This window comes from Myotis yumanensis, unplaced genomic scaffold (genome assembly GCF_028538775.1).
Source record: "Myotis yumanensis isolate MYYU_CA2020_CCGP unplaced genomic scaffold, mMyoYum1.0.hap1 SCAF_14, whole genome shotgun sequence".
Classification (NCBI taxonomy): domain Eukaryota; kingdom Metazoa; phylum Chordata; class Mammalia; order Chiroptera; family Vespertilionidae; genus Myotis; species Myotis yumanensis.
The window spans coordinates 4,061,711-4,080,212 of NW_027223765.1; the positions used below are offsets into that span (position 1 = coordinate 4,061,711).

General features: G+C 50.1%; 1 protein-coding gene and 1 long non-coding RNA gene across 3 annotated transcripts in view; one reads left to right on the forward strand and one right to left on the reverse strand.

Moving 5' to 3' along the window:
* Nucleotides 1-12,014, reverse strand: part of CNTN4 (contactin 4) — a 402,844-nt gene extending 390,830 nt beyond the window's left edge. For both annotated transcript variants that reach the window (XM_070391426.1, XM_070391423.1), the window contains exon 1: nucleotides 11,953-12,014. The gene's annotated coding sequence lies outside the window, so the exon portion shown is untranslated. The remainder of the gene's footprint in view (nucleotides 1-11,952) is intronic.
* A 2,304-nt stretch (nucleotides 12,015-14,318) lies between these two features.
* Nucleotides 14,319-18,292, forward strand: LOC138992317 (uncharacterized). The gene is made up of 3 exons (XR_011468089.1): nucleotides 14,319-14,395; nucleotides 14,752-15,073; nucleotides 16,452-18,292. It is a non-coding gene; the product is annotated as an uncharacterized lncRNA (long non-coding RNA).
* Nucleotides 18,293-18,502: the final 210 nt, after the last annotated feature.

Genomic DNA, 18,502 nt, shown 5'->3' on the forward strand with positions numbered 1-18,502 from the left:
ATCCAAAGACCATCCCACTCCATGTATGCCAGTGGTTCTCAACCTTCTGGCCCTTTAAATACAGTTCCTCATGTTGCGACCCCCAACCATCAAATTATTTTCGTTGCTACTTCATAACTGTAATGTTGCTACTGTTATGAATCATAATGTAAATATCTGATATGTAGGATGGTCTTAGGTGACCCCTGTGAAAGGGTCGTTCGACCCCCAAAGGGGTCTCGACCCACAGGTTGAGAACTACTGATCTATGCTCTTAAACCTGCTGCACTCATGCAATCACTGGGGAAGCTTTAAAAGACTCTGTTGTCCAAAACCATCCTGGGACTCAGTGCATGCAATGAGCAGCCAGGGCTGAGGGCCACGGGCAGCAGGTGTTTTGGTGGGCACTGGGGTGGGGGGTGGTTTTTTAGTTGCTACAGCCTGAGTGTCTCTGTCCCCCCAAAATTCAAATGCTGAAATCTAATCCCCAAGGTGAGGGTAAATGGAGGCTGGGCCCCTGGTGGGCAATGAGATCAGGATGGTGGAACCCTAGCCAATGGGACTAGTGCCATTCACTAAAGCTGCCCCGCCTCATGACCCCAGGCCACTGTGTGCACCACATTTTCTTTCTCAAGCGTTCTTTCCAAGTCCAACCTGCAAACCCTGCCTATCTTTCCACTTTACTTCCATTATTAAGTCTTCCCCATAATCCCTAGGCACCTACCACCATAACATCCCCCATCACACTGTAATCATGGGTTTTCTTTCCACACGTAGCAAAGTGCTCCTTGAGAGCACAGTGAACATGACTTTTCCGGAATCTATCCTTAAAGTTGGTCACAGAGGAACTCACTAAAGGCTGATCAGTTACCTTGATGGTAAGATGACAGAATTGTACTGGAGGTTCCCGAGATCAGCACAAGCAAGAATGGCTTGAGATACCCCACCAACGCGGGCTACAAGAGGACAGTGTTCCCAAAAATGCAAATACTTCCCTGCAATGATTCTGAAGCACTGTGTGCCCCATTCATGTGACCATATTCTACCAGAATTTCTAAAAATTAAATATATTTTATCTGTGCCACTAGATTCTTATCACCCTTTGGCCAAACTGTACTGTACCTGTCTTTAAATCTGTCATATGACATCCCTGATACAAAAATAAGAATGTTGATTAGATGTGGCCTTGTCACAGGGAACCAATTAGTTCAGTTAGTTAAGAATATGATTTAAACCAGCGGTTCTCAACCTGTGGGCCGCGACCCCTTTGGGGGTCGAACGACCCTTTCACAGGGGTCGCCTAAGACCATCCTGCATATCAGATGTTTACATTATGATTCATAACAGTAGCAACATTACAGTTATGAAGTAGCAACGAAAATAATTTGATGGTTGGGGGGTCATAACATGAGGAACTGTATTTAAAGGGCCAGAAGGTTGAGAACCACTGATTTAAACCAACTCCTATCAATCTTTAAAGTGAATATGAATCCCCTGAGAAAATGAGCATCCTGATACAGTAGGTCTGGGGTGGGGGAATACTGAACTCAGGGTCAACTGCCTGCTGCTTCAAAAGCCAGTACTTGGAATGATGAAGGAAAGATGGTTTATTCAGGTGCCAGCAACCTGAGAAGATGGTGGACTCCCACCCCAAAGAGCATCTCAACATTTCAGTGCAGGCAGGGGATTTTATCAGAAGGGAGGGGGGAAGCAGAACAAAGAAATTAGCGGGAGAAGGGTTGAAAGTTCTCTTCTTGTAAGCCAGCACAGTCCATTCTGCTGATTATCTTGAAACTGGTCAAGCAGAGGTCTGATGTTTATGGTTAAGAGTCAGCAAGTATCCTGCTACAGGAACATCCACTTGCTGAGTTCAGCCTCCTCCCCAAAAGCTAGTTCCTGGAACTCTTACACAAATATGCTGCTTATCCATGGGTTACATATTAGGTAACAATTCATATTCTATAAAAACACTTTTAACAGACACACTATTAAAAGGATAGAGGGGTGGGTTACAGGACAATGTCCTGCATTTCTCCCAAGCTCCCAGGAAACGCCAATCTAGAGATGAAAATGGCACCAAGGTCCTGGGCAAATCCCCTACATCACTGATGTCCTGTTTTGAACGACAGACTGCCTACCTCAGCCCGACTGGAATGGACTTTCCTAGTCAATGAGAAGTAGGGAACCCAGCATCAAGGATCAATAGCCAACTCAAATAATTCCCAGCGATGGATAATGTGTTATATTATTTTCCGATCTACAGGGACAGCCACTCCACTCCCTTCAGTTACTCAGCCCAGGTCATGGTGGAAATCAGGGGATGTGAAATCCATCCATGTAACTATGTTTCTGTGGCTCTAACATCTACAAGCCTATGAAGGTAGACATGGCGGGATTTCTACCAAACTTTCCACTGGAAGTATTCATTGGGACTTGAACAGATATGTGGCCTGGTGGCCAGAGAATCACGTAGAAACTGCAGTATGCGCTGCATCTTGGCCATAATCTAATAGCAGAGAATGCTGAGCTTTAATGGTGAGAAGCCCACAATCAGGCTGACTTCTATGAGAGAATCACAGACGTTCTATATGGTCTAAATACATGGATGGGGTTCAATCATGAACTAACATTCTCATGGGAGTCAGCTTAGTAGGTAGCAGGGGAAACTGTAAATCACAATGGAAAACAGTAAATAAGTTCTTATTGTATGGTTAGAAATAGAGAAAGAAATATAAAAGTAATTAAGACATCTAAGTCAGGAGGGTAAACGATGAACTATAAACAAAACACTGTTATTTGACTTCCATAAACAAACAGTAAACCTACACACAGGAAGGAGGCAGAGAAACATTCATTCTTTAAAGGTTATACAAATGCATGGAAGTAAAGTAGCGTGAACCTCTTTCTCTTCAGATGTGTCAACTTTCCTGGCGGCGCACATATTAACAACACGCCAGTCCTCACTGCGGCGCTCTCGAAGTTGTAAGATTCACAGCACCATGAAGAATGCTCTTCAGAGTAAACATGAATGCACCCCTTGGCGCTGCATTCCAAATTTTAAAAGTGTGTACACCTTCTTTACATTTCATTCTCCTGTGACTAAAAGCAACGCGCTTAGATTCCTGCTCTATGGTATGTGGGCACCCCCCCCCCCCCCCACACACACACACACCCCCAGGTTTGCAGGATAGGCTGCCGCTGAAGGAGGAAGAATGCACAGAATTCACTATTTCCTTCTTGCTAATAAGGAAGATTCTTGATCGCAGCCAAAACCATGTTTCCAAGTGAAACCTCTAGCGCTACCTGCACCAGGGGCTCTCTAATCGTGGACAGCATTGCTGCCACGCCGCCCGGGGAGATGGCATGTCTCCCCACAGATGAAGTCACTGGATGGGACATTTCACTTATTTCTTCAACCACACAAGTAGCAGGCTGAATGAGGCTTCAGGAGAATAAGACCGGAACGATGAGTTCAGCTATTTTAGGAATGGTCTAATTGCGTCCTGGGCAGCAGGCTGTGTGTTTACACAGCCCTGCAGGGACCCCCACCAGAATGAGGAAAGTGACGCTGAGAGAGGTCACGCTGAGAGGGGTAAAGGCCCTGTTCTGACCCAAGAGCCATGGTGGTGGAACCAGCATTGGAATCGCCCGACTTCGGGGCTTTTGACCTCGCACATCACAAACAGCGTCTGCACCTGTGCCGACTGGCTCCCACCCTGAAACTCCGAACTCGGATTAACAGGAGCGCATCACATCATGGTCCTTTTCTTAACAGCTAACCTTCATGTATTGATGGAAGGAGCTACATTAGAAGAAAATTACTAACGTTTGTAAAAGCTCGTTAACTCCTACGAACAAAGGACTGCGGCTTTGAATAACAGTAACGATTATTTCTCCCAAGTATTCATCTCTGTTACAGCCCATACTATAGACTAGGACAGTGGTCGCCAACCTTTCAGACCTCACGGACCACCAGTGGTCTGCAGACCACCGGTTGGCGACCGCTGGACTAGGATGTACTGGCGAATTGCTACTAATGAAAGAACTGAGCAGCATTTGTGGAAGCATGAATTCACAATAACTTGGTTTCCACATGCACACATGTCCCCTCAACATACCTAGGGGTCACAGTGACACTAAGAACGAAAAAATAGAAGGGAAGCTACTAGGAATTCTTTAAATTTCTCTTTATTGCTGAGAGTATTACAGATGTCCCTCTTTCCCCCCAATGACCCCTTCCTCCTCACTGCTGTCCTCTGCCCAGGCCTTCACCACACTGTTGCCTGAGTCCCAGGCTTGTGCATAGATGCATATAAGTTATGTGGTTGATCTTCTTCCCTCCCCACCCGCTTCCTTCGGAGATCCTTCAGTCTGTTCCATGCTCCCATGTCTCTGGATCTATTCTGTTTGTCAGTTCATTTTGTTCATTAGATTCCACTATGAGTGAGCTCATGTGATACTAGGAATTTTAGGTTAGATTAGAATCTAGTAGCTGGTGGATGAGACCTCAGAACGTGCTGAAGACAAGAGAAAGGCACGTGAATGGCCAGCAAAGACCAGGTGCTCAGGGGGCAGCCTTTCGGGACATTTACTGCTCAGCAGGTAGGACCCCACCCTCTGATTGCCCCACACAGAAAGCTTCGGGACCGTGATTCTCCGCCAAGTGAACCACAAATACAGGTGACAATGCTAGCAAGGCAGTGTGGCCACTTCTACTGCAGGACGGCCCACCTGACTTCTCGGTCCCTCCCGCAGGAGACGGGAGGAGACGGCCGTGAAGGTGGGTGGGAAAGATCCATGAGACCCTCCTCTCACCACGAGGGAGCCTTCAGCACCCCCCTCAGAACACGCTCACACGATTCAAGGCGGTGTGAGTGGCTATGGGCTTGACTTTCAGGTCCACAGACAGGAAGAAGCAGCGAGTCCAAGTGGCCAGTTCACAGGAGCAAGGGACAGCGCAGACGCTCACTGTCTGAGATGGGCTACTGTCCCACTGCCCCTTGGGATGTTGGCTGCTTGAACAAATACACAAGCATCTGCATGTACCAAGTTCTATGTGCACTGCCAACATTACAGCTCAGGGCTGATGCCCTGGGCTTGCAGAGGGGGCGCTGCCCACAGCACCTGGTGAGGGAGACCCCACCAACTTCACCCACAGACTTCACACACGGCTATGGGGAGGATGGAGAGTATGTTCTAGATCAGTGATGGCAAACCTTTTGAGCTCAGCGTGTCAGCATTTTGAAAAACCCTAACTTAACTCTGGTGCTGTGTCACATATAGAAATTTTTTGATATTTGCAACCATAGTAAAACAAAGACTTATATTTTTGATATTTATTTTATATATTTAAATGCCATCTAACAAAGAAAAATCAACCAAAAAAATGAGTTCGCGTGTCACCTCTGACACGCGTGTCATAGGTTCACCATCATTGCTCTAGATCCTACGTGGCCTCTGCTTCAGCCCAAGCCACTACCCTAAGCTCATCATGATGACCCTGCATCATGTGGAAGGAAATCATATTCCCTACTGGTTTCAAGGGGGAAGGAGTATTATTTTACATTTAAAAACACCAACTATTGTGAAAGACAAACCTCTATTTTCAATTGCTTAGTTCCAAGAATTGGAGATAACGTGCTTGTGTTGTAACTTTTCCCAGGAATGAGCAACATTACTTAAGGAGCATGACCTCTTTGAGGATGTCCCTCCGCTGATGAGCCACAGTAGAAGCAGTGGGTGGGCTCCGATTCATCCGCTAATCCCGAGGAGTCTGGAATCAATAGCTGGCTAATAGCTCATCACATGAGGCACCAACGACCAAGTCATCTTTGCATCTGAGAGCTGAAGAGCTATCCTGATACTGATGATGAGACTGAGTTTGTGCGGCTCAGATGATGGCCGTGGGCCTAGAATCAGGCCTCACAAAACATATGTGGGGGTTGAGTCATGCCGTTTTTCTGTTTGATTTTCTTCTCCTCCTAACTGGACCCTTCTCAGGGTAAGCACACTCCACTGGCCACATCTGTCCTCCCGGAAATTTCCAGGACAAGCTGACGAGGCACAGGTGGCATGAACGGCCAGGCAGGGCTTTTCTGTGTACAGCCTTGCAGGGTACAAGTATTTTTATACACAGGAGTTCAGCCCAAAGGTGGCGAGGACATTGTATCGGTGACAACAAAGGAGCGTTCTGTGCTCATTTCTGAAACCTCAAGATCGTTACGGAATCAGCGGTACTTCTGCGTCCTACCCTCATTTTCTCGGGAGGCTGAGTCCCTTCCCAGAATCGCACCATTTTGGTTTCATTCGGAGTGAAAAACAGGTATTCTGAGGGTTCTGAGCTGAAATTACCCGGCTCACATACGGAAAATATTTTCTCTTCCAAAACCATAAAAATTGTTGACTCTGGCTTTTAATAAGCAAAAAGAACCCCTAAAACCTTATCTAAAAAGGAACCAATCTTACAGCCAGCTCTTGCCTTCTCAAGTTTTAAACACCAGAAGCACCTTTTAAAATATTTCCTACCCCAGCTGCTGACCCGTTTGTCCACCATCACCAGCTCCAGGTGGCACGAATGCTCCCTGCACAGGTACTGTGGGGTAGTAAGTGGATGTTTGGTGCCCGCCCTGTTTCAGGCGAGAGTTACAGTAAAGGGTGTTGGCAGGCGCTCAGGAGGAGCGAGGCCTGTGCTGAGGAGCCCGCAGGCAGTGCTCACACAACCATCTCAGAACTGGTGCCTACACCACCTGATTTCATAGATGTGCCCAACTAAGTGACCTAATGTATAGCGTCTTCTAACGATCTGAACAACCCTACGAGCTGCTCGGCGTCCCTTTACACAGCGGATGATACTGAAACCCAGGAAAGGCCGGGAAGGTGCCATCACATACAGTTCACGCAGCAATTACGGGCTGAACTTAGATCTGGGAAGAATCTGTCTGACTTCCAGTTTCAAGCCCTTGCCCCTCTCAGGGACTCGCACAGTGCTGACAGGTGAATAACTTACAGAAGGGGGAGCGACCGTCTGTCAGGACTTCCCAGGTTTTATCAATGAATGCCCAGCACCCTGGGACCCGCTCACTCTCAGGAACACTAGTAGGACTGGTCCCCTTCGTGGCGGGTGCTATGTCACGAGTGTGGACCACCACCCATCAGGGGTGCATACGGAGATGGTCACCATACCCACCCCCCAGTGGTACCGAGAGAGGCTTAACCCAGAGACGTGGCATAGAGCCTCGCGGGAACCGTTATGAACACAGCAGGAAAGACGCCAGAGACCAGACCTGGAGGCCGTGTGAGCAAAGGTGCAGAGAAACCCTCACAACAGGTTCCCCAGTGGGGAACCAGCCTGGCGTGGCGGGTGCTGTGGGCCTGAGAAGGGGACACCCTAGGGGGTCCAGGGTCAACCTCCTAGAGGGGGCTGGTCACATCCCCTCTCAGCTCTGCAGGGAGGGAGGCATGGCAGCAATGACAGCGGATGCCACACACTTCGGCACGGGACCTCTGCTTCATTCTAAGGGCATGGAATTGCTGTGAGGGACACAGGCAACTGGAACGCTGGACGAGTTCAGGAAAAATCAGAAAACTAGATTTCCACCCTGGCCGGGTGGCTCAGTTGGTTAGAGTCTCATCCTGATATGCCACGGTTGTGGGTTCAATCCCTAGTCAGGGCACATATAAGAATCAATCAATGAGTGCATCAACAAGTGGAACAACAAATCGATGTTTCTCTTTCTCTTGTTCTCTCTAAAATCAATCAATCAATCCATCCATCCATCCATAAAGAGAGAGAGAGGCACAAACTGGACAATTTGCTCATCAAAATGAAAAAACCCCATGTGGGTGGCGGGGTGTGGGGGAGGGTCCTGGATCCTGACCCAGATAAACCCACATCATATCGAATTCACTGCAGCACATTTTAGATTCGATGCAGTTTATTTTCCTTCCTTGGGATTTTTAAATTCTCCAACGTTTTCAGACAGACAGAAGGAAGAGCAGTCCAGCGGCTACAGCAAGAAAAGGAGTGAAGCAAGAACTAAAAAGCAGCAGAGTAAGGCTGTTAAGAAATAACTGGGCACATCTCTGGTGAGAGGAATGCCCCCTGAGCAGGTGCTGTCTGAGAACCTGGCTCAAGCCAGGGACTTTTCTTCTCTCAGCCGGTTCCCCTCCTCTATCCAGCACACCTGTCTGGGAGGGCAAAGTGCTTGGGAAAGTATTTCAAGCACAGTGAGCACTGTGCATGTATTAGCATTTTTTCCTTATATCTGTCCGGGTTTTTCCATCAGGAAAAAGGGTGGGGAAGGAGGGGAGTGACATGCGGTGAACATGGACGAGACCTCACACATAATAACTGCGCGTTGGAGAACGCTGCCCCCCACCCCGCCTCCCTCACAGTGAGTCCTGGAAATGGGGTGAAAACTAGAGATCCGACGACTCGGGTCTGGGCACGGACCTTCCTCAGGTCCGCCTCCTTCCCATGCTTGATGGGGACGAGAAGTGGACGAGCAGCAGGCGCTGTGCTGACAGCGGCACAGCTGGGTGAAGGCTGGGTCTCCAACCCCACCTGGAGGAGTGCTGTCAGCATCACCCACCTGGGCCTTCACACGAAATACGTTTACTTCTCATCTGACTTTCTGGATTCGCCTGTACAGCTGTTAACCTGCCCAATCTAACACTGACCAGCTCGGTACCTCATACAGATGCAGCCCAAAGTGTGCAGCTAAGGAAAGGGGGGATCAAGGGAGTTATCAGGTGATCTCGTCCACCATCATGACTGTAGCAGGTGGCAGGGCCACATTCGGTCTGAGCCTCCCCCATCTGCACACGAGCCCATTGGTTATAGGGCTCAGGTCCCTGGCTGTTCTGCAGCGGACACAGTGCCAGGGGTGCGACACAGTACCAGGGGTGCAGACACAGTGCCAGGGGTGAAGACACAGTGCCAGGGGTGCAGACAGTACCAGGGGTGCGACACAGTACCAGGGGTGCAGACACAGAGCCACGGGTGCGGACACAGTGCCAGGGGTGCGACACAGTACCAGGGGTTAAGACACAGTACCAGGGGTGCAGACACAGTACCAGGGGTGCGGACACAGTGCCAGGGGTGCAGACACAGTACCAGGGTGCTGCATGGCAGAGGCACAGGAGAGGACAGAGCACCAGAGGTGCAGACACAGCTGAATGGCAGGGCCAGAGGTGCCGAGAGAAAGGTAAACAGTCCCACACCCTCAGCGACCCCCAAGGTGGGGCGGACACCCCAGGGGCTGCCCAAGCCGATCGCTGGAATACAGAAAGTCAGCATTGGAACTGCAGTTTCATAACCTTCCCTTTTCTTACCCTTCAGTTTCCTTCTGTGTGTTTTAGAAGCAGTCTATCGCCATACCAGGATATGTGTATAATGTATAAACAACCCGAGTGATGTATGGTCAAATGTTCTTCTGATAGTATACAATCAAAATAATATGGAGACCAGCAAGTCCAGCTAATAAGTCGGGGCTCCTTCACCAGACTGCACCGCTGGGCTCCGGGAAATAAAAACTGCGAACCTCTTGCATCTGTGCGTACAGGCTTCTCGCTGCTGACCATGGGAAGTAGCTTAATTCTATTTAAATCACATACAAGCCTGTTGTCACAAAAGATGAAATGCTTTAGTTAAAAAGGGAGATTGAAACTAACGTATACCATGCCTATGTCTTGGAACATAGAATCCAACAGGTTAAAACCTTTCTCGGACAAACTTGGTTGAAAAGTCAGAACTATAATGGGGGGGGGGGGGGGAGGGTGAGTAGATTCTGCTGAGGAGCTTAATTATTCAGATATTCAGATTACCTTTTGTTTTGTTAAATATATTTTTATTGATTTCAGAGAGAAAGGGAGAGGGAGATAGAAACATCAATGATAAGAGAATCATTGATTGGCTGCCTCCTGCACGACCCCTACTGGGGATCAAGTCTGCAATCTGGGCATATACCCTGACTGGGAATTGAACATGACCTCCTGGTTCATAGGTCAATGCTCAACCACTAAGCCATACCGGCTGGGCTACCTTTAGTTTTTAAGACCTAAATTGAAGGAACGGATATCCTGTGCACCTTTCAGAAGAAAAATTCTAGCTGAAATATTTAGTGGGTAGAGGGAAGATTTGAAGACCTACTTCTGAATAAAGAGGAGGGAGAACTAGTAAAATAGATGATTACAAATCCAACATCACTGGAAAGGCCTGTTCTCTATCAGGGCTAAGGACCCCCCTCCCCCAATGAAGCCACCACAGAAATAGGTGCAGAACTGACCACCCTCCCCCATAAGGAACTGGAAAGTGAGCTCATACAGGCTGCAATCAAGCCAATCTGCTCCTACTAAACCTTCACGTGGCTCTGACCTGCCCCTAAACAAGTCATTGCGCAGGTAGTCTGGGCCCCTCCTTGAAAAAGGCCAGTTTTCCCAGCGTGGCGCCTACCTGGCAGGGTCCAGACTGAAAAACAACAGGTTGACGCCCCTCCTCCCCAAGCCAGGCAGTGAAGCCAGTTTAAACAAACAGACAGAAATCAATAGGTTTTCCAAGGCGGCCGCAATAAAACCGCCATGGAACTGTTTCTGAGCCTCAGGAATCTTACACGCCCAGGCCCTGCGGAGATGCACACCCGTCTTGAATGAGAAGATGAGGAATAAAGTTAGGGGGAAGGTGAATTTTCTCAGGAACGCCACGGAAATCATCTCCAAGGGCTGCCTCCCTGGCGCTAATTTTTTTTTTTTTTCTCCCACGGGGCAGAGACAGAGAACCAACTTGCCCATCAGCCCAGAGGAGGTGCCAGGGGACACCAGCCTGGTGGACGCCCGGGGCCCCTCCCTTCCCTAAGTGGCCTGCACCTTCAACCTCAGAAGCACCAGAGAAGGAATTGTGCCTGGACACATCCGGTTCCCATCACAGCAAAGAGCACAGGGCTCTCATGAAATTCAAACCCAGGGTCCTCAGCAAGCACTGTCCCCAGCCAGGTAGATCCCAGCAGGAAAACTAGAGAAAGTTCGGGGAGCATTGCTCCTCCCCAGCCCCTCCCTGCAAATGAACCCCCACTTCCCTGGGCCCCCCCTGCACGCAGACCCCCACTCCTGGGTCGTCACCCCGGCTCCCCCTGCACTCCCTGGGCCTCCTGTGCGCTGCAGATGCAGAGACCTCACAGCCAGCAGCGTCCCCAGCAGCCTGTCTCCTCCTCGCAGGCTATGCTGATGCCCATGTTTTCAGGCACAGGACACCCCAAGTGGCTCAGGGAGACCCGGCACCCACGTTCTGCGACCCTCCTGTCCACACCCGTCACAGCCAGAAAATATAGACAGGAAGCGCAGAGGGGGCACGCCGGGCCGCAGACCCCGCTCCCAGGGCACCAGAGGCTGGGTGTCAGAGGGGAGCCCGGCTCTAAAGAGGAGTGGGGGTCTCGCGGAAGGAGCCAGGAGGACCCCGCCTCCAAAAGACTGCAAATGCTCCCCGAAGTGGCCGGAAATGAACAGCACCCCCCACACACCTCCCTAGGCAGAGCGGGTTGCAGGGACGCGCCACTGAGCAGGGACCCGGCGGGTGGCTGGCACGCGGGGCGTCCCCAAAGCCTGGGGTTCCGACACCGCGGTCCCCAGGGCTCCGCTACCTTCGTCCCAAGTCCCCGGCCCCGCAGCCCAAGTTTGCCGTCCACACTCGCGGGGCCAGGCGCCCACAGGGGCACCCGCAGGAAGGCTCGCCCGGGTGCAGGGCCGACCCCAAGGTCCCCGTGGCAGGACGGCACTGCGCCCCCAGCGGGGTGGCGCCTCGCAGCCCAACAAACTTATTCCTGCCGAGGAGCAGTGGGGGACCACGGGGCAGCGGGCCCGGCCTCCTCCAGCTTCGGGTCCGGCGACACTGGAGCCTGGAGCCCCGCTGCACCGCCGCCCCCAGGACCTGCCCTGTCCCCAAACCCAGAGCCGGCCACACGCAACTGGCGCCCCACTCACCTCAGCACCTGCGCGGCGCCGCCACAGCCCAGGCGCAGGCACCGGGCACCCGGCGCCGTCTGTGGGCCGGCGGGGAGGCAGCGCTGCCCACTCGCCACCAATCCGGGTGGAACCCGGGCTCCGAGTGGGGCCGTGCTCCCGCCTCCTCGCTTGCGCGGCAGCCGAGAAAACCTGGCGCTGCAGCTCCGAGCGGCCGGAGACTCCAGGTCGGGAGGAGGGGCGCCTGGGGAGGGGGCGCGCGGGAGGCGGGCACGCGCAGGGACTGGAGGGAGCGCAAGGGACGGGGGTGAGCACAAGGGAAGGGGGTGCGTTCTGGGGATGGGAGCGCGCACAGAGGAAGCGGGAGCGCGCAGAGGTAAAGGGACACGCGGAGGAGGGAGCGCGCAGAGGGGAGGCGGGGCGGAGGCCTGAGCATGCTCGGAGCGCGGCCAGAGCGGCAGCCCGGGCACACCTGCCGGTCCTGCCCGCGAGGAGACCCCCAGGTCCAGATCACAGAACTGGGGAAGGTGCCCCGCCTGAGCCCCAGACACAAGACCACCTCCTGGGTTCCCAGGCCCGGTGCGGACAGGTGCTGTGACGCTTAGCGACTGGAAGATGCCAGCACGATGCCGCTTCCTTTACAACCTGCATACTGGGGCCCAAGGAGGCGCGACATGCCCGCGTCCCCAAACCTCAGGCCTCGGGGAGACGCGGGACCGAGAACCTCTAAGGCGCCCTCGCCAAGGAAACCACAGTCTGCTGGGGGCGAGGGGTCCAGGCCAGGGGTGGGTGGAGGGACTATGGAGAACTTGGGGAGCCGGAGAAGGGGCTTTGGGAAGGTCCTACCTGCCTGTCCCCAGGCGGAGGACGCTGGCCGGACAGGCGGTGTCCCCACCGCGAGGCTCACCACACGGGGGCTTGCAGCGGGGTTTGGGTGGGGGCACGGTCGCGAGGAACTGGCGCCAGGGTCAGTTTTCGGTGTGCGCGCCTTAGGGGGGCTTTGTTGTTCTAACGCATGTGCTTTCGGACAGTGACTTTACCATGGTCCCTGAACAGTATGGGCTTCCTGGTTTCCCGCAGAAATGGCTCTCCTCACCCTGCTCCCAACTCGGGGCAGTGGGAGAGGTGGGCCCAGTGCCCCGCCCATCCCTCAAGCGCCCCAGGCAGGGAGGGTGGCAGGCGGGTCGGGGCGGGGGAAGAAGCTGCGGGGAGGAGCGGGTCTGCAGGGAGCTCCCAGCACCCGGGCCGGGCTCCCCTTTGGCAGAGGCCCTGCCTGTGGGGACCCTGCCGCCCGCTCAGAATCCCATCCCTCAGCCCCCAGCACAGCGTCCTGCCCTCTCCGGGGCCACGCAGACCTCCCCTGCCATCTCCCTGGTACCGGAAAAGCGAGAACATGGAAACTATTTTAAACCACTTCAGTAAGTAAACACGCAACTCCCACAAATATAAGCAGCCACCTGCTTCACTCCGCGTTTTCTGTTGGAATTCCTAGTGAGGAAAGGCACATTCAGACGTGGTGGGAGGTGGCGGTGTGGTCCTTATCACTTGAGCTCCTTCCCTGTCGCTGAGATTCAAGCTCCGGAGGAAGCTTTTGGTTCCCCGCCGCCCCCATGTTTCTTGATTGGTTAAACCTGGAGAGAGAGGCTAAGCATCTTCCCTTGGTGTCCTGTTTCTCTCTCAGAAGCACTTTTGCGAAACTGCAGCCTTGGTGAGGCAGTTGTTTTTCATGGTAAATAACTAGTTAAGACGAACTGTCTCCACTCTGAAGGCTTTTGCTTTTCTGCCAGAAACAGGACTTATAATGTAATATTTTTGAGGTTCTTTTTCTACACTGAGTCAAATTAAACATAAAAATGCATGATTTTCAGTAAAAATATGTAACTAAAAAATGTCTGGCCAGAAGATATGGGGGGGGGGGGGGGAATTCCTTCCTATACATACATATTCTTCACATGTTCAGGTAAAAAGTGATACTTTAGACTCAAAATAAAATTGTAAAGGTAAAGTGGACTCACATTCTCCCAGAGACTGCACATTGAAGCAATGTTCAAAGTGTTCTGAAGATTTCAGCCAAAGTCCCTTAGCAGTGTTTCTAAATTTCAAAGGTAAACATTTTATTTTTATTTTTCCCTTTAGCCCTTCCTCTGTCTGCTCTTGCTGGGTGTTGCATTCTGGTCCGAGCTGGGAAACCGGACATGACCCAGACCTAGCCTCTGCGGCCAGTTCGCCTGTAGTCAGAGTCAGGCACCTGGGGGGTGTTGAGGGGACATCAGTTACATCGGGCCACACTGACCAGCACTTCAGCTTGACCACCACTCCCCAACGTTTCCCAAGAATAGCTGCTATTTTAAAAGCGGCCACTAATCCAGTCCCTTTTTTCCATCCCACAGGGAGATGAGGCTCAGCTGCCCCCTCCCTGAAGCTCCTGGACTGGGGAGTGTTCCCAGGAGAGCCAGCCTCCCAGGTGTGGCCCTGCATATCTGACCCTGGCAGGGTCCCAGTTCCTGGCTCAGGGAGGCTGTCACTGGGATTCTCGGGGGGGGGGGGGGGGGGGGGCGCTCCATGGAATGCATGAATGCTGCTGCAGCAAGTTCAGTGCCACTGGCCTGTGTCTGGCTCCCTATCCCTGCAGGAATGAACCACTGCTTCTATCAGAATCTGAAAATCGTCACCATGGCAAAGCCGTGGAGAGCCCCCCCTGCCCATTTAGCTCAGGGAGCATGTAAGGAGAGAGCAGCAATCACTGCCCCCCCTCATTCCCCCCCCCCCATAATTATTTGCACACATATGTGAAGTTTACTTCCAGGTCTTTCAATACAGGAGCCTCTATGTGGACACAAGGTCACCTCTTACACTGATTACATCCATTTGAATGAGGTCTGATAACTCTTAAGGGAAATCAACACTGAAAATGCTTTTGACGTTTTGGAGACACGGGCGGAATGCATCATCAGGTCAGACGCAGCAGGCAACAGCCCTACAAGTCCAGGAAGGACCTCTCTGTCCACTCTCCTTCCTCCTCCCACACACCTGAGAGTCGCAGGAAACTGCCACATCGGATTGGATGCAAGGAAAGGACACGCAGACCCCACCCTCTTTGTTCTAAAGGACTTGGGTAGGATCAAGTGCAAGTGCCAATCAGGTAATCATATTGTTTATTTTCAATGTATTAGGTGCCTGGATAGATCTCCAGGTATAAACCATCACTTGCATCCTATTCCAGTCCTTAAAAATAGCTGCTGTAGACACGCTGTGATCACGTGGATAAAACTGTCATCACGTGGACAGAGCAGTTGTTTAAAGGACTGTGTCCTGAAGAGCGTGGGTTCAGCGCTGCAGCCCACCCTCAGGAAGCAGCTCAGGCAGGCCTGCGGACCAGCCTTCAGGGCTCCCTCCCAGGCAGTGTGTTAAGTGACTGATAGATGGTGGAGCTTAAAAATAAGGACATCAGAATAATAAAGGCCTCATGGTGGGATAAGGGTGATTAGCACACAAAAGAACAGTTAATTGCTAGGAAGGCTGTGACAGGGCCAAGGCTAGAGTCAAAGTGAAGGAGAAACCTGATTCCCACCAACACCCCAGACTAGACTTTTTTACAAATGCGTGAGTCCCCCCGCCCCCCAAAGTGAAGCCACTGAAGTGGTAATGGAATCCCTCAGCCCTGCTGACCAGATCCCTAATAAACAGCACAAAACTTTGAAAAATGTGGCACCAAACAGAGGGCAAACATGAGAATTCATTACACCACGAGAGAGCAAACAGACTCCAACTGAGCGGGTGGACAGCTCTAAGGTTTCACTGCTGTGTCCACAAATGACCGACCGCGAAAATGCCACACATATGGACGGTAAATACGTTGTAGCAAGTAGGCAAATTCGCAAATATGGAATCTGTGAATAAAGAGAGGTCGGTGCCAAATATCTTCTCTAAATGACTGCCACATTGGTCAAATGGTGTAACCACTGATGAGAAACCTCACTGAAAAGAAGCCGGCAGCCAGAAGGGGGAGCTCTCAGGCCCTGCGACAATCTAGGAACCCAACAGGAAGAACTATAAGTGATACTTATCAGTACAGTATCACTTAAAATATATATATTAGAGAGGAAGGGAAAGGGAGCGAGATAGGAACATCAATGATAAGAGAAACTCACTGATTCTCTGCCTCCTGCAAGCCCCCTACTGGGGATCAAGCCCGCACCCTGGGCATGTGCCCTCACTGTGACCTCCTGGTTCATAGGTCAACGCTCAATCACTGAGCCACACAGACCAGGCCGAGTAAGTGGTTTGTGTATGACTCCTTTAAGAATATTGTCAAAAATTCAGAACTGAGACCTCAGTCCATAAAAGGAATTTTTATGAGATGGCCCCAGTGATCCATGTTTTCTGGTATTCCTGCCCTTATTTGATTCCTTTCCTTTTAACTCTTGGCTAAACTGGTTGGGTCATTATTATTGATTCACTGAAATGACGGATGTCACTTTCAAGATCAGGTTACACAAACACCCTGGCTTCCATCTTAGGGGTCCTCTTTCTGTGAGATCTACAGACAGGTCAACACGGCAGAGAACCCAGGCCGGCCGTCACTGGTGGGCAGGTTTCCAGGCGGATGTTGAAACTTCAACGACTGTGTGAGAGCCAGAAAGGAGACCCCCAGTCCCAGGACAGTCTCGGGATGATGGAATCACTGGACAACAGCCTGACCTGGACTTGACATGTGACCTTCAGCCAGAGGCACTCCCACAAAGAAGACCTAGATTCCAGACCAACAACAACATTGAACAGTTTTTTAGTTTAAGCCCCTATGTCTTGTTGTAATTTGTTCCATAGCAACAGGTGGGTAATGGCCCTGGAGACGCTCTGATTGGGTAGGTCGGATGCATGTGATTCAGAATCCACTGGTATAAACCCTGGTATTTAGAGATGAAAGAGCTACAGAGAAACTGGAGTTCATCAAATCATATACTTTTCAGTTTTTCCTAAACAATGGATACTATATTCACATAAGTACAATTGCATGTTTTCTAAAATATTTTCAGGTGGTACATGTTGTTTTGATATCATTTTCTTCACTTATGATGTGTCCTGAAATTTTTTCCTTATCACTAAGTAGTTTTCTATGCCGTAATTTTAAAAAGCTTCTTAATATTCCATTTTAGATACTATCATTTCATCAATTTGACTCAATTGTTGAGGTCTTAAATTGTGCGCCTTCCACCATGTTTAACAACACATTGATAACTGTATTGAAATTAAGTTACACACACATCCTTTGTCATTTCCTTAGAATAAATTGCTAGAAGTTGAGCTAGCAGGTGAAAAAGTTCTGTGATTTTGCTCATTCTTAATTATTAGATTCTTTTTGGTAGCTATTCATGATGTCCAAAAATGAAAGGTAGGTGAGAGCTCTAGATCTTATTCTCAACACCCTCAAAATACCGTGGTAAGTTGTAATAAAAGAAGAGTCAAGGCAAAATTCTGCACACGTAAGAACACAGCAAGCAGGCATTTAAAAAAACCATCAAATCACTCAACAAAGTCCAACTTTCCCACAGGCTCTCCAATAGCCTTTGAATGGAAGACTCACTGGAGGCACAGGCAACACCACTGCTGGGGCAGGACTCGGTCAGCATCCTAATTAGAGTCAGGCAGCAGATCTCCTGAAAATTATTGCTCAGCAAAGAAATGATGGCAGTCACATTGAGGGCGCCATTCCTGGGAATCCAGGCCACCAGGCTCATCAGACTCTCAAACCTTCTGCAGCAGCAAAACTTACTGCACTATTTCTCCTCAAGTCCCTTTTTGAGCACCGTGATTTCACCAGTGAGTAATCACTGCTACCTCCAATTAGACCAATTAACAAAGCTTTTCTCATTGATCTTAAATAAAGTTAATGGAATCTCATGTGGGTTGCTGATCAAGGCTTAAAGATGCTAAGTACCCACCTCTGGAAAATTTTTCTTGATTAGGGAACTACGCATATTAACCAACCAGAGCTAGAGGGTAGGGGAGAACACACACACACACACACACACACACACACACACGGCCATCGCCTGTACATCACACTATTCTAACATTTTTAAATAAATTGAACACAATATGGCAAAATTGTGCACATTTTAATATGTTTATTCATCTTGCCAATTTTTTTGTCAATGTACTCTCTCATCAGTAGTCTGTTTTCTCAGTGCCTTGCATACTTGCTGAGTAACATCATTTTACTTCTATCTGTTCTAACTTGTGGACATAAAGTCTCTTTTTCTTTGTTATTAGGGAGGTTAAACTTTTACCCATGTTTGTTATGTGAATTTATAAAATGCCACCTGTGTTTTTGGTTCACTGGCTACAGTGTTCGCCTCTAGCCTAGAAATTCATCTAAATTCTTGGTATTAAATTAAGATGATAAAATTGTTATCTGTTGCAAATATTTCTTTCTGTTTGCTTTCTAACTTTAGAAATACACATATATTTTACATTCTCATATACTCTGATTTATTTCTTTTTCCTTATATTTCTATCTTTTTTTCCAGCTATGTTTAGGTATAACCTATAATAATAAAAGCATAATATG